General features: G+C 37.3%; 1 protein-coding gene and 1 pseudogene across 1 annotated transcript in view; one reads left to right on the forward strand and one right to left on the reverse strand.

Moving 5' to 3' along the window:
* The window catches only part of Sgcz (sarcoglycan zeta), a 1,088,618-nt gene that overhangs the window by 551,918 nt on the left and 519,607 nt on the right, over nucleotides 1-17,093 (forward strand). The gene's annotated exons all lie outside the window — the stretch shown is intronic.
* LOC110300045 (ATP-dependent RNA helicase DDX18 pseudogene) lies at nucleotides 5,476-9,459 on the reverse strand (annotated as a pseudogene).

The following is a 17,093-nucleotide window of genomic DNA, read 5'->3' on the forward strand; positions in this document are numbered from 1 at the left end:
TGAAGCTGTCATGAAATGTCACTGCAGAGAAGGGTAGAGAAGGTTATGAAGGTGGCTGCTGACCCATTGAACCACCAAGGGAGCCAGAAGATTCTTGTAACATTTGCAAACATTTGCATTCCAGAAGGAATGAGTCTTACAGATGAGTCAGTCAGTGCTTTGTGAATCCGAATAGAGAGAGGCTCAGAGAAAGTATGACTTGCTTGAACTGAAGAGCAGTAAAATTAATGTGTGAGTTTCCCACTGAAAGATAAATGCAAATCTCTATATATTTATATCACAGTCTGGGCTCAGTATATACAATACCCTCTAATCTGTGTGCTCATTAAAAGCACACATGTTTAGTTATTTGATGACTAACTAAAGAAAGAATTTATAATAAGAACCATGTAAGCTCCATGATCATCATTAATTTATTTTGTTTGTGTGTTTTTTAATTTAACTGAACATACCATCAATTTTGTTTTATTGAAAGAAAACACATAATACAATAAATAGAGATATATCTTATTTTAATGGATGATAACAAACATATCTAATTTATTGCTTCAAACTGTTTACCTGTTTATCAAGCATTGACATCAATCTGAAGACCTTTTTTTTTTCTCATTACAATCTTGAGCAATCAGATTAAGTACATTATTCAAAATTCCACATGGAATACTTGGTTATTGAGACAAAGTCTTTGCATTTTCCCTTGGTACTCCTTCCTGGACATGAGGCACGTGTTCTTACCAGTAAAACATGGAGAATATGCTCTCTGATAATGTTATGTTTGCATTGATACTTTCTTCCAGCATGGCAGAATTTCTTTTCTGCTCACTAAAGTTTAAGTGAGATCTGATTATGTAGAGAGCTACATTGGGTGCCTAAAACAACCCGGTCCAAAATTAGTGCACAATTTCATGTATATTTTAAATTCTAGAGGCCTGTGACCTGAAAATGAAGAGAGGAGTTTGGCGTTACAGGGTACTCATGAATGCTATTCCACACAGTCCAGTACCTAAACTAGGGCTCATATTTTATTTTAAATAATGTGGCATTTATACTCCCCCTGCCCTCTATCCTATGTTCAGTCTTTCTTTTCCACTTATTGAAAATATATTCTTTTCCTACATAATATAATCCTTCATCTAGTCCTTAAAGGAAACAGATAATAGAATAGAGAGATTGGAGGTTAGGACAAGGCAACACAGATGTCAATCAATGGACACAAGCATTCAGTTATTCACAGTAAGCACCCTGAAAAGCTAGTATACAATAGGGTAAACATAAGTAATGAAACATGACCAAGAACTTGGTTATTTAACAATGTATTCATCATGAAATTGCATGCATTAACTATGTACAGTACTTAGTTTCAATAGTCCTCAACAGCAACAATAAAATTTACAAATGTTAGAGTGAATACAATATAACAACCGTTCACCATGAGGACCTCTTGCAAATTCATCCATCTAAACCTCTTTGCTGCTTAATGACTGTGTAACAAGTCCTGAGAATTCCAGGGCATTGGCATAATATATTATTTTTCATGAAAAGGAAATTCTATTTTATAATGTGTATGTGATAGAGTAAATAAACCTTGTGTATTTAAAAAAAGTTATGAATATCATATAGAGCTAAGAGTAAATTGCTGATTATAGGTAGAGGTTGGATTTAAATCCTTAATTTCCCTTTTAAAAGGCACCAAATGGCCATATTTATCATTGCAACTTTAATCTCATACACTGAAGAACATGACCTAAAACAATGGTTATTAACAAAGAAAAAAGAAAAACGATCGAACCAAATCAAAGGGCAATGCCACTTTTTAAGTAAAAGAAATGTGTAATATGGATATTTACCCTTATCTGTATTTTAAAATTACATCTCAAATATATTTCTGGAAATTTAAGTGTGTGTTGTGATAACATTTATGACACCAGAAGATTCAGGCTCATGTGGTTGTGATTTCCCTCTTCATGTAAGTGAATCCAAGTAAGCTGAACATGACATCATAAGAAGCTTTAATACCAAGTATTAAAAGTAGTACTATGACATTTACACACACACACACACACACACACACACACACACACACACACAGAGAGAGAGAGAGAGAGAGAGAGAGAGAGAGGAGAGAGAGAAGGAGACAGACAGAAAGAGACAAAGTGAGTCAGAAGCAGATGTTTTAGAGCTTATTACAGACCATTTTCCACATGTCCTTATTGGGTGTCGTTCTTTAAGGAATTTAGACAGAATAGACCCAACCAATAGACCCAACTCTGTCAGTCTGAAGAGTGATGCAATCTTCAGGTCTCTGAGGCAGGCTATGGGACTGATTAAATGTACCTAGTTTTGTTATCTTCTCTCAGAAACTTATACTTTAATTCAATTCTCTCCCTGCATGCTGCCCCCCTCCTCAAATCTTAGAAGCAGAGACATGTCCTTGTCTCTCCATCAGGCTCTGCGAAAACAGCTGTGCTCTTTTTCAATTCCAAAATCCTGATAAACATGTTTTGGTTTATATCTGCCCCCAAAGCCAGACAAAATCCATGTGCACTTATCTGTGTGTGGAAAAGATATGATTGACATATTATTTCTGATTTACTTTTTACCACTTCAATACCTGCTGTTTTGTTGCTGTTGTTGTTGTTAAGCAGATAAAACAATGGTAGATTGGAAAGGCACTAACATTTTCTTTTAATTCTCTTTAGCTGGCTACTAGTTACCATTGAATATAAAAATTTTAAATTACCAATTAATTTGCAGCAGGTGTGTGTGTGTGTGTGTGTGTGTGTGTGTGTAATTTGTTAATTCATTAGCCTGGGGTTGGGAGTAACTCACAGAAGGAGCAATGTGGAAATTAGCAATAGGAGAGGAGTTATTTAGGATGGTAGACACTGCCTGCTTTTCTTCTATGCCCAGCAGACATTTCTGTAATGGGATGCTTTTGTGGGATTTGGATGCAGGCAAAGGAATATTTGGCAGAAACATCTGATGCTGAGAAGCTGCTATAGAATACTGAAAACAGGAAGAAACTAGTGTTTGGTCAAGGGTCAGAGTCAGTATCTCATTGGTACTGCTTCCAGGCCTTACTGATGAAGATGTCCCTGCTCTCTTAATGATAGAGATGGTCTATTCTCCATTCCCTCTCTCTAAGCCCTTTTGCTGGAATTGCTACCCTGGTACAGCTTAAATTGGGCAAAATTACAGTGAAACATCTTTGTTGTTGTTGTTGTTTTGTGAATTGATTCGTATATAATGACCTGTCTTGAAGACAGAAGGCCAGGGTTCCCCAAGGTTGTGACCTCTCACTTTGATTATGTCAAAAACCTGATCAGAAGAGGGAGTAAGAGGCAACAGTTTATTCTTTTTAATCCTAGTCACCCAGAAAATTTCATTCTGAAGAACGTTTAATCATTTAATTTGATTCAAGCTTTTAAAATTTATTTATTTATTTATTTACACTCCATATTTTATCCTCCCCCATATCTATCCTCTAACTGTTCCACATCCCATACCTCCTCCCCATCCCCTCTCTCCATGTGGATGTCTCTACTCCCACCCCACCTAACCTGTAAACTCCCTGGGGCCTCCATTTTCTTAAGGGTTAGGCGCATATCTGAATGAACACAGACCCAGCAATCCTTTACTGTATATGTGTTGGGGGCCTCATATCAACTGGTGTATGATGCCTGTTTGGTGGTCCAGTATTTGAGAGATCTCTGGGGTCCAGATAAATTGAGACTGCTGGTCCTCCTACAGGATCGCCCTTCTCCTCAGCTTCTTTCAGCCTTCCCTAATTCAAAGTCAGGGGTCAGCTGCTTCTGTCCATTGGTTGGTTGCAAATATCTGCATCTGACTCTTTCAGCTTCTTGTTGGGTCTTCCAGGGGGCAGTCATGCTAGGTCCCTTTTTGTGAGTGCTCCATAGCCTCAGTAATAGTGTCAGGCCTTGGGACTTCCCATTGAGCTGGATCTCTCTTTGGGCCTGTTGCTGGGCCTTCTTTTCCTCAGGCTCCTCTCCATTTCCATCCCTATAATACTTTCAGACAGGAACAATTATGGGTCAGAGTTTTGACTGTGGAATGACAAACCCATCCCTTACTTGATGCCTGTCTTCCTGTTGGAGGTGGGCTCTTAAGTGGCTACATATAGACATTCAATGAAAGAACAAAGAAACATACATACATCTACCCTCTTTTATTCTGCCCCACTTACTATATTTAGATACCCAGAGTGATCTCCAGAAAAAAAAAAAAACCCTACAATTAAGGTTAATTTAAGCAAGGGTCCTAGGAAAATACTGTTTTATAAACTAGTATTATAAATGATGGATGTTTATTGAACAGTTAGTACATGTTACCTACCGTGCTAATGGATTTTTAAATCATTTATTAGTCTCCTAAAAACTCTAAATTATTGTAAAGCTAGCTTGCCAAGACACCCCATGCCAGGCAAGTGGACAAGGTGACTTGATTCCAGAGGCAAATTGCTTGTTCATGGTCCATATGGCAGAGAGCTTTGGACCATTGGTGGGCTGGCCATTTAATAGAGGACGGTAACTACGATTTTTTGAACATGTTCCACTGAGAAGACAGTTCACTCTGTTTGTGCTCATATAGTCCCAACTATTAATATAAGCAATACAATAACTAGTTTTAAATTTTCACTCTCAGATTTTAATAGTATGAACTTATTCTAGCAGAAAGACCAGATAGAATAGCCTGTTCTGGAGTAATTCACTTAACCACCTTTATGCAGGTTGGTAACAGCCCGTTTCTCTTACAATCATCTCATTTGATGTTGGGAAAGCTTAGTATCACTAGAGTCATGGTGATACAATAAAAGCTAAATTTCTTTGCCCACTAAACTCCCATTTTCTGCTTGAAATCGTATATGTTTAGATCTAATCGTGTGAACTTTACTAAATGCCTTCTCCTGCCATAGAACCCAATTAAATAAATACAATTTATTTCATTTTGACAGTCGTCTAAACACAAGATGAATCAGGAATGGCCCACTGCCTCAGGGAATCTAACATGATTAGAGTTACCTAATGCCTTTACTGCTGTCTTCAAGCTGTGGTAGTAAATGGCCCAGAGGCAGGATAACCTGTGTCTCCCATCTTTATTGAGTAGACCTTTGTCCTCAATGACATGAAAATACGGATTGCTTCTAAGTTTAAGTCATACTTCAGCTAGGTTGACTTTGTAACTAAAAGAAGGCTTGGAGAGTTTGAATAACAATCTATACTCCCTTTTCCTCATTATATATGTCAGCGTGAACATATAATAGTTAGCTCTACAGATGGCTCTCATTTGTATTATTAGACTCTGATCCTATGAAGACTTCTTTGTTTTACATGAGATGAAAAAACAGTTCATATTTTTTTATACAATGACATAATTTGTTTCATGGAAATATTTAAAAATAAAATATTATCATCATAGTAAAGACAAAAAGATCCTAAAGGTGATAAAATTTCCTTATTAAAGGGGGAACTGGGGTATGGCAAATTCAGTCCATATGTAAGGCCATTCCTCTTTGTGAGAGAGTTTCCTCCAGTCTACTATCCTCTTGCCAATGCATTTCCAGTACTTGGACTTCTCTTTCTTTGTTTTCTGGTAACAGAATCCGACATGGCCTCACTCTCTTTTTAAGCTTGTCATCATGGCTGCTCATGTCCAGACCAATGAAGGGAGGCATCTTAAAACCTAAAGACAGTCCCTCCATGAGTACTCCTCAGCTGCACATGTAGCAGAGGATGGCTCTGTTGGACATCAGTGGGAGGGGAGACACTTGGTCCTGTGAAGGCTTGATGTCCCAGTGTAGGGGAATTTGAGGGTAAGGGAGGCAGGAGTGGGTGGGTGGGGGCACACCCTCATAGAAGCGGGGGCAGGAATGGGCTAGTGTTTCCAAGGGAAAACCTGGAAATGGGATAGCATTTGTAGTGTACATAAAGAAGATATAAAATAAAAAATAAGAAAAAGCAAAAAACAAAACAAACAAACAAACAATCCCTAAAGACAGAGGGACCTGAAGCAAATTTACTTACGTTGTTCACAGTAAAGATCTGTTTGAGGGATTGGGAGTCATGTGCTGGTTGGTAGCTAGGACCTGCATGCTTCCCAGGCAGTCTTGTGGAGAAAGTAATTATTTTCGGGTAGCTTTTCTAGCTGAGACTGAATATCAGAAACCTATAAACCAGGAAAAGTCAAGCTGATTCAATGGAACCTATAATTGCTCCAAGTAAGGGCGGAAACCTAACTTTTCAGAACACAGGATGAATGTGCCCTCTTCCATGCAGGCCCCTGGCTGTTCTGCCCCCACACCATGACTATATTCCTTGGAGTCATCAGGAGGGTTGTATTGAACAATCCAGTCCAGTTCAGAGATGTCTAGCCCTCTGGCTGTGCCATCGGTGCACAGCAGTATTCCTGAACTTGCATTTCAGAATTGGAAGAACATGGTTCTTCACTTAATTTGATGTTGCATTCCATGGATGGCCATGGCAGGCAGGTCCATGTTCAGCAGCTCATGGTGGTATTTGACAGACATGCACGATGAAAAGGTGATCATCACTTTCTTCTTCTGATTCTTCTTAAAAAATATGAAGAGCAGAAGGAACCTCTTCTCTGAGGGACAAACAACATAAACCTGCTGTGGCAAACTCTTTATCGTTGTCAACTCCCATGTGCAATGGCTTTTTTTTCCCAGAAAAATTCTTGCCAAGTCTTCAACTTTTTTTTAGTTTGTAAGACAGAAAAGAGCCTGGCTTGGCTTGCCTTGCCTTGCCTTTGTGCTGGCAAAATTTAATAATTTGTTTTAGTTCTTCTTCAAGCCCAACCTCCAAGACACAATCTGCTTTATCAATAAGCAGACACTGTTGTTTTTTGTACATAAATCCTGGCATGTTCTGCACGGGGTCAGGAGGCAGCCTGGAGTGGCAGTGATGATGTGCATCCCACGGACAAGCTCCCGAACTTTAGCAGATATGTTACTGCCCCCTATTTGTGCGTCTTCAGTTCCTTAAGAACACCAAGGTTCTGCATGGCCAATTGTCTGGCAGGAGAGAGAATCAGCACTCCTGTTCCATTCCTGGGCATGAACTTCAACTTCACAATGAGCTCAATCACCGGGATGAGGAAAGCAAAGGTTTTGCTGCTGCCCAAAGATCCCTGCCTTCCAGAAATGGCTTGATACCCTTATGCTGGATCTCCGTGAAGCCCATCCTTCTATAGCCTTCAGTGTGTTCCCACTGAGGAAAAGGAAGCGAATGAAATGTCCTCGAAAGCACCTATCATTCCTAAAGACAGGCTGGACAACTCACTGCCATTTCCATTTGGCTCTTCACACTATCTTCTGTTTCTGCATGAGCCTTGGTATGCTCTTTTGTTTTTTGCTTTCTTTGGTGTCATTTAGCATTTTCCTCTTTTTTTTTTTTTTTTTGGTTCTAAATCAGGACATGGCTATGCTGTTGCTTCTGCATTGGTTTTAAGTGGCTAGTTTTCGGGATGAGCCTTTAACTTTTGGGTTTTCCATGGTCTCCTCAGGCATGCCTCCACTTTGTGCTTCTCCTAAGCTCACAGTCATGGAATGATTTAGGGCCTTTGAGCTTTTCTATCTTTTCCTGTTCCATTTTTTTATTGGATATTTTATGTATTTACCTCTCCTCCCATTGATGCCAGACAATGCTATCCTCTGCTTCGTATGCGACTAGAGCTGTGGGTCTCTCCATATGTACTCCTCGGTTGTTGGTTTAGTCCCTAGGATCTCTGGGGGGTCTGTTTGGTTGATATTGTTGTTCTTCCTATGGGGTTTCAAACGCCTTCAGCTTCTTCAGTCCTTTCTCTAGCTCCTCCTTTAAGTCTCTGTGCTCAGTCCTATGGTTGGCTGTGAGCATCCATCTCTGTATTTGTCAGACTCTAGCAAAGACTCTCAGGAGACAGCTATCAAAAGTCTCCTGTCAGCAAGCATTTCTTGGCATCCCCAATAGTGTCTGGGTTTGGTGTCTGTATATGAGAAGGATCCCCAGGTGGGGCCATCCAGAGTCTGCTGCACCTTTTCCTGTTCCTTTAGGCACAGCCCCATTTTGCAGTTGTGACATGGTTGTGTCTGATGCTTCTTCCAGCTTCAGGTTCTACTGCTGCAGCTTGATGTTCTGCTTCTCAGTCTTCTTGAGCAGTAATTTTATCTGTGTGACAAGATCTCAGGCTTCTCCAACAGGCTGCGCCAAGCAGTGGATGCGCATGTGCATTAGGAAGTCGGAAGTGCCTAGTTCTTATTTTCTTATAGTCACTAATTCCCTTTCAAGGAAATTTGTTTGTTATTTATTTAGGAGTCAGATTTGGAGATAGACATGACCTTGGTACTCAGGAATGCCAGTAGGTTAAAGAAGGAAACAAAATATAGTCAGAGGATATTTATGACCTACCTCTCTCAATATCAGAATATATTATATAAAAAGTCTTTCAATTAAAATTATATCATAAAAATAAATTTTAATTAAAATAAATAAAGATTTTTTTTCTCTGGGGATATAGAGACAGCTCAGGTATTCTAACGCCTTTTCGCCATATTCCCATGCATAAATTCTTAAAAAGCTATTTATAAGGTTTTACATGAAATAAAACTATAGGAATATATTATTTGATTTTGAAATAAAATAAAATCCTGCGAAAACCTAAAATTAGCTCATGGTAATAAGCATGTGCAATATTCTGTGTGCTGTGTACATGCTTTGAAGACACCGTTCCATTGAACCAGCCCAAGTAGATGAAAGATTTATTATTATATTTAGGTTCATCTGAGGCTAAGCAACAGATCCAAGCATTACAGCAAGTGAACTGAGAAAAAAAATTATAATGACATTTGATAATACAAGAAATGTTACCTAACTAGCCTAGAACATCATTCATTATCAGCTGTTATCCACATTTACCTGTGGAATCAAAGGGAATAATAATAATAATAATAATAATAATAATAATAATAATAATAATAATAATAATGTGATAATAAAATAAAGACTTTTTTATTGGGCTACTTATTTGTGTCAGGTTTTCTAAACATTTTTCAATTAACTATAATTGTCACTATTTAACGTTTTTTAATGATAAGATTGCATTAATTTTATATTACTGTTGTGAAAATTCAGCAGAAACAGTGGATTTAAATAACACAGACATTATCACAGCTCTTAAATTTATTACAAAATGTGAAGTTGTTAACAAGGTTACATTCCTTTTGGTGAATTCAAGAGACAGATCTGTTGTCTTGTCTTGTCATTGTGGGTCCTTGACAGAGCTGATATCTTTGGGATTCCAGGACAGAGGATCCAGTGTCCTGGCATTTGACACTTTAGAACCATCCCTTGCTTAGACACCCTACTTGCCATGATTCACTGCTCCACCTACAGGCATAGCCAGGAGAGGACTGGTGAGGTCTTGTATGGCATCTAGCTGACTCGGCATCTGCTACATCTTCCTCTACATCTTCCCTGTGATTAATATGGTACAATACAGACAAGGCTGGTTCATTGCTCCATCTCAGGTTCAAGGGTCTCATAACCTTAATTTCATCGGCTATCTATCTATCTATCTATCTATCTATCTATCTATCTATCTATCTGTTGCTGTATATTGTAACATATTTGCAGTTTCCAAAGGAAAGGAGCCTAATGAAAGCAATCTATACAAGCAGTAGAAACGCTCCTGTGGGAATACCCCAGGGCCCAAGTGCTGCACTGGATATTTCTGACATGAAAGGTAATTCTGCAATGAATAGCACAAGTCAGAAAGGTAGGCTTCTCCTAAGTGCCACAAATTATGTTGTGTTTTTTTTTCCTTAGTTTTAAAGTCTCTTCTTTGGCAACAATTATACAATAACAAGTTGCAACTCGTTTGTCACATGGAAAAACTTTTGGTAATGTAACTTGTTGAGATTATATAAGCAAAATTTTTCAGAGAAAAAAATACAGTGAACCTTAGTTAGTTGTATCAGAAGTAATCATTTGGCAATACAGGAAAGGCAAAGTGGCAGGGATAGGGAGGAGTTGACATCACCCTGAGCCTTCTGACGGGGTGTGGGGGATAATTATTGTATATGAGATTTTGTTTCTGAATTATATGTTCATTCATTTATGCAAGGAATTTAGCACAATGAAATGGGGCTAGTTATTTCACTTATAAACTAACCAGAAAAATCAATCAATATTATAAAGTCACATAGTTAAATTCAACATTTAAATAACTGATCCACCCCATAATCATCCTCCAAATGCAGACACTATCTCATACGCCAACAAGATTTTGCTGAAAGGACCCTGATATAACTGTCTCTTGTGAGGCTATGCCAGTGCCTGGCAAACCCAGAAGTGGATGCTCACAGTCATCTATTGGATGTATCACAGGGCCCCCAATGGAGGAGCTAGAGAAAGCACCCAATGAGCTAAAGGGGTCTGCAACCCTATAGGTGAAACAACAATATGAACTAACCAGTACCCGCAGAACTCATGTCTCTAGCTGTATATGTAGCAGAAGATGGCCTAGTCGGCCATCATTGGAAATAGAGGCCCCTTGGTATTGCAAACGTTTTATGCCCCAGTACATGGGATCGCCAGGGCCAAAAAGTGGGAGTGGGTAGGTGGGGGAGTGGGGGGGGGCCTTGGGGGACTTTTGGGATAGCATTTGAAATGTAAATGAAGAAAATACATATATATATATATTTATATATATATATATATATTAATTATTTGGGAAACTGGAACCTGAAAAAAATCACTGATGTAGAATATCAATCTTTATTGGACTAAAGAAAATAATGTCAGAACTACATCTTTCTTTAAATTTGGGTGTGTACACTTCTCAGCAGAAACTGACACTTTAACTGAGGTTAATATTTGTGAATTAAGAATTTTAAATATGTTCAAACACCTGCAGTTTATGTTCTATATTCTGTATCAAAGCCCAGCTACTTTCTTCAGATTTCAGGATTTTCAAAAGGGATTTATACATTGGCAGGCGTTAAGACATTAATTCACTCTAACAAAATACATTTTACCTTCAGGCACATTTTAATGATAAGAGGAAACAATGGTAAGAGTTCATATTCTCTTACCAAATTTTGACAGTTATTTTCCTAGAGTTGAAATACTTACTTAGACACAAATATGTTTATGATTCATTACTAGTTAATGTTCTAAACATTTATTTGTGTGTGTGTGTGTGTGTGTGTGTGTGTGTGTGTGTGTGTATAAGCACATATGTGCTTATTAGTGTCTGTGGATATTAGAAGAGAGTGTCATAACTCCTAGAGCTGGATTCACGGGTGATTGTGAAATGTGGTTGGTACCAGAAACCAAGTTCCAGAAGTCTGCAAGTGTTCCTAACCACTGAACCATCTCTCCGGCCCCTATTTTAGTAACTTTGATACACCAACTTCAGGCAGTTAATGGCTGTATAGGAGTCCATCTTCTGGAATAAACTTCCTAACTTGTAGAATAACAATTACATTCATCTTGAATATTTAGGATGCTTCCCTCAATACATTTCTGTTTTAAAATTTTATTGTAATGTTACTTACCATATCAACTATATGCAACAATGGGCTCAATTGTGATGTTTTTCATAGATGCAACAAACTTATTTTGATCTTATTTGCCCCGTTACACTCCTTGTGCCCTTATTAATTCCCTCTTTTCCAAGTAGTTTTTTCTACCTTCGTGTGTATGTGCGTGGGAGTGTGTGTGTATGTGTGCATCTGTGTTTGAATGAATGTATTATGAATATGTATATATGTATGTCTGTGTGAATGAGTATGTGCTCGTGTGTATGTGGATATGTGAGCATGTGTGTATATGTGAATTAGTTTTATTAAAGATGTTTATAGAAGCATGTTAAATGTACCAGTGGCTACATTACTGAAGATGTCTTTCCCTCTCTTCCTAATCATTATCTGTATCTGAATCCTCCATGTTGGATGGGGACCTGCCAATCAAGACTGTCTTTGCTTATCTTCTACTATAAACACAGTAAAAGCACAAAATCACTACTATTGAAGATTTGATTATTTTCTATCTCTATTTACAAAGCAATAAAATAGTTACTTAAATTAAAAAAAAATAAGTTCCATGTATATGACAAACATGGAGGCCATGCATTCCAGATATGGTGGTTACCACATGAACAGTAGAAATTATCTACTTGCTTACAGCCTATGTAAATATAAACTAGATGTCCATTGAGCCTAGTTCTGATATCATCTTAGTCTCCATGTTATGGCAAGATAGTTTGCCCTAACTTTATCAATATCCAGTATATTGGATTTATCATTCTTTGAAATCGAAATGCTGTTGATCTCTAAAATACAAACATAAATTAACACTCCTTTCCTAAAAATATTATTTAATATAAGCTCTATTTAGGCTCCTAGATCAGATTGTAGATATGGTATTTTGTTCATCACACAGAGAAACTTCATTTAATCATTCTTGTTCCTGATGAGTCCTTCAATCTCCATGTGCTCAAACTACCCCAGATTACAGATGAGGAAACAGACAATTACCACTTCTAGTTTTCACAGGCATGAGGCACCATATGTACACACGAATACATGTACTTACACACAGATTTCAAATTACTATTAGAATTTCTGAAGTTCATTTACAAAAAGAAAGAAATACAGAAAGGAAGGAAGGAAGGAAGGAAGGAAGGAAGGAGGAAGGAAGGAAGGAAGGAAGGAAGCAGAGATAGAAATGAACAGGCAATGACCAGGGATTAAATACTGTCTTGATTGAGAATGTATTAATCAAAGAATCAAAATATATTTTAAAAACTGTGTAAGTTCAAATTATTTTTATTCTTCTAATATTTAAGAATAGTTCTATCAATTACAAGATAATATTTGAAACTGCATTTAAACAAATAATATACTGAAATACTTCCCCAAACTGTCATCATAATATTTTATAAATTTTGTTCATTACTGCATAGATATGATCATACTCTAAAAATCAATTCATATGAATTAATATTTTTCTAACTTTACACACAGTTTATTTATAAATGTAAGCTTTGGAAGGATGAAATTAATTATGGTAATATTCTTAGCCATATGCATGATTACTATTGGCTATGAAAAATTGATAAATAATTGCTAATTACCCAGATTTGTGAAAATGTCTAGGGTTAAAGATAATTGCAAACAGTAAATAAATCTGCATTCATTAGATTTAGTTGTATAGTGTATAGCTTTTGAAAGTACAAGAGCTAATCTCTTTTAAGTCATTTTTACTAAATTCTGACATAAATATTTGCCATCTGAAACACACTTATAGATGACAAGATTTCATCATTATGAAGACATTACATGGCTCCCTTTTTATGTTCTGCAGCATTAATAATTATTCTATTGCTAATAGTCCTTTTACAACTCACAAGCTAGATTAAGTAGAGTACAATCCACAAACATGCTTCAATGTTGTCGTTCTTGTTATATTACCTTGTTTTCTTTTTTAAATGTGACCATCTTCTAGGTAGAGCTCCTAAATTTAATACAATAATATACAAGCAGTTCCATTTTCAGTGTGTAAATGTTCTGAGTAAGAAGTATCAAAGTTAATACTGGCTCCCTGAAAGCCAGTCTCTTGCACAACGTTGAACTCTATTGATTGGATATAGGGAGGACACTTAGTTTTGTTTTCTAACTGGATTCCTGCCTTATTTATGATCTGGAGTGTAATGATTCTATTGATGCCCATTGGTTTCTTTCTTTCTTTCTTTTTTTTATTAGATATTTTCTTTATTACCTTTTTAAATATTATCCCTTTTCCTAGTTTCCCCTCCAAAACTCCCCTATCCCTTCCCCGCCCCCCCCCCCCCGCCAACTCCCCAACCCACCCACTCCCATTCCTGACCCTGGCATTCCTCTATACTGGGGCATAGAGCCTTCACAGGACCTAGCGCCTCTCCTCTCACTGATGGCCGACTACGCCATCCTCAGCTACATATGGAGCTTGAGCCACAAGTTCCACCATTATTTTCTTTGATTGCTGATTTAGACCCAAGGAGCTCTGGAGATACTGGTTAGTTCATGTTGATGTTCCTTCTATGGGGCTGCAAACCTCTTCAGCCCCTTGAGTACTTTCTCTAGCTCCTTCGGGGACCCTGTGCTCAGTCCAATGGATGACTGAGCATCCACTTCTGGTTTTGCCAGGCACTGGCAGAGCCTCGCAGGAGACAGCTATTATCAGGCTCCTGTCAGCAAGCTCTTTTTGGCAACTGTCATAGTGTCTAGGTTTGGTGGTTGTTTATTGGATGGATCCCCAAGTGGGGCAGTCTCTAGATGGTCGTTCCTTCAGTCTCTGCTCTGAACTTTGTCTCTGTAACTCCTTGCATGGGTATTTTGTTCCCTCTTCTAAGAAGGATTATGAACCTCTGGGCTAATATACACTGATCAGTGAGTGCATATCATGTGGGTTCTTTTGTGATTGGGTTACCTCACTTAGAAAGATCTCAGAAGATGGACAGATCTCCTATGTTCATGGATTGGCAGGATTAATATAGTGAAAATGGCTATCTTGCCAAAAGCAATCTACAGACTCAATGTGATCCCCATCAAAATTCCAACTCAGTTCTTTCCAGAGTTAGCAAGGGAATTTTGCAAATTCATCTAGAATAACAAAAAAACTAGGATAGCAAAAACTATTCTCAATGAAAAAAGAATGTCTGGTGGAATCAGCATCCCCGACCTCATGCTGTACTACAGAGCAATTGTGATAAAAACTGAATGGTACTGGTACAATGACAGACAGGTAGATCATTAGAATAGAATTGAAGACCCTGAAATGAACCCACACACAAAGGTCATTTGATCTTTGACAAAGGAGCTAAAACCATCCAGTGGAATGAAGATAGCATCTTCCACAAATGGTACTAGCCCATTGGTTTCTTAAGAAATGAGGCAATAAGTGCGATAATAAACATGACTAAAAATTTATGAATGGGTGGCATCATAGTTCTCCATGGATTTTATACTGCAGGTACTTGGTCCCCAGTGTGTATGATAGTGAGTTACCTTAGGGGGTTTCTTAAATATACTAGGTATTTCCCAGTGGTTTTATGCCAAGTCTTTCACTCCAAGTTTTGATAAATCACTCTCATTTTGCTTCTTTTGTTGATTCTGAATCATGAAAATTCTCTGCTGGGGTGAAACCACTGCTTACTGTCCATTGATTTTGGAGATATTTATCTTCCCCAGAAAACCAAATCTGCCCTGTTGAGAAGACCCACATAAGCTTTAGGATGGAACATAGTTTGTTCCTTGGTTGATCATCATGTCTTATGTGGCCATTAACACACTTGACAACCTTCCATAAGGGTGACTTCTGATGACAATTAGATTTCAAGGCACCCAAGATACCTCCATATATAAATGGGTTTGTTAAGTCATTGCAATGATATGCAGTCCTTAACCAAAATGAGGACACAATTTACCAAGAGAGTATGTCAGGGAACTCTGAACATTCTATTTTGAAAATACTCCCCTTGAAAATTCAACTCAAGTCTTCCAAAATCTCTCCTTCTAATTATTCTACAAGTGATAATGGGGAAAAATAACTTGACATTAGGGCACTAACACCAGAAAGTTAGTACCAAATATTCAATGGAATGATAGATAGCCAATTTTGTTTTAGAAACTATGACCAGTTGCTTCCTTTTCTTTTGTCTTCATCTTAGGGGCCAGAGATAAAATTCATATGACAAAAGGTCAACTTTTAATTTTATGATGGACGGATGAGATGGTCATCATGAAAATGATGCTAAGTGTTTTCTTGTGGTAAACAAAAGTATCAAGACATTCTAAGATCTATTTTACTCTCCTATATGGAAAATTTATGTTGTATTAAGTTTTGTTTCAAAGCCATCTCTGTTTATAATGTTGCAGTGATAGATTTTTGTAATGTATTATATGAAATTATTTTATCTACATCACTTTATATACACTTTCATGTTTCAAATTAGTATATAAGATTTCTCTCTTCTCTTTTCTTCCTCCAATATCTTCTATGTAGCTTCCTACCTACTCTCTCTCTCTCAAATTCATGATTTTCTTTTCCTTAATTGTTCTTCTTAAAAATACATGTAAATACAAACACACATACATACATATATGTATGTGTATATATGTGTATATGTATGGGTATTTATATAAAACAACCTAGTAATCTAACGAGTACATTTAGTTTTTGCTTCTGTGTATATAATTTTATGGTTGACTACTTGAAACTTGAAATATATGAATCTCATTATATTTGTCTAGGGAGTTATCCATACGTAATTTTGTAATCACTTCTACTACTACAATTTCATATGTTCTGTGAGCAAAACGAATGCCTATTTTGTTCCTGGGTAATATTTCCATGGTCTTTTTGAATTTTTTATTATAAAGGAACAGCTTAATATAGGATTTAAAATTCCCCCACCCTATCAAATTGCAAATACTTTAATGATAGCTATTAATTTCTTTTTCCAGTGATAAAGATTTAAAAAGTCATTTGCAATGTCTTTATTCTCTAAATATAAAATGTGTTTAAAGTAATATTAATGATACATGCTTCTTTGCTTGATGTATTCCCTTTTCTTCTATTACTTGATAGCATTTTCTACTAAGAATTTGCTTTACATAATTCTTTATGAAAACTCCATTACAATACAAAACAGAGGGAAAAAGTTACATTAAGTGGATTTTTTTACAACAGATTTGATCAAAAATTTTTTTTAAAATGTTATATATTTCTATCAGAAGACATCAATCTGGGTCCTTTCAGCAAAATCTTGCTAGTGAATGCAATGGTGTCAGCGTTTGGATGCTGATCATGGGATGGATCTCTGGATATCTTGTGAGACTATGCCGGGGCCTGGCAAACACAGAAGTGGATGCTCACAGTCAGCTAGTGAATGGATCACAGGGCCCCCAATGGAGGAGCTGGAGAAAGTACCGAAGGAGCTGAAGGGATCCGCAACCCTATGGGTGTAACAACATTATGAACTAAGTACCCCGGAGCTCTTGACTCTAGCTGCATATGTATCAAAAGATGGCCTAGTCA

This window comes from Mus caroli, unplaced genomic scaffold (genome assembly GCF_978045245.1).
Source record: "Mus caroli unplaced genomic scaffold, Mus_caroli_1 scaffold_10, whole genome shotgun sequence".
NCBI classification, from domain to species: domain Eukaryota; kingdom Metazoa; phylum Chordata; class Mammalia; order Rodentia; family Muridae; genus Mus; species Mus caroli.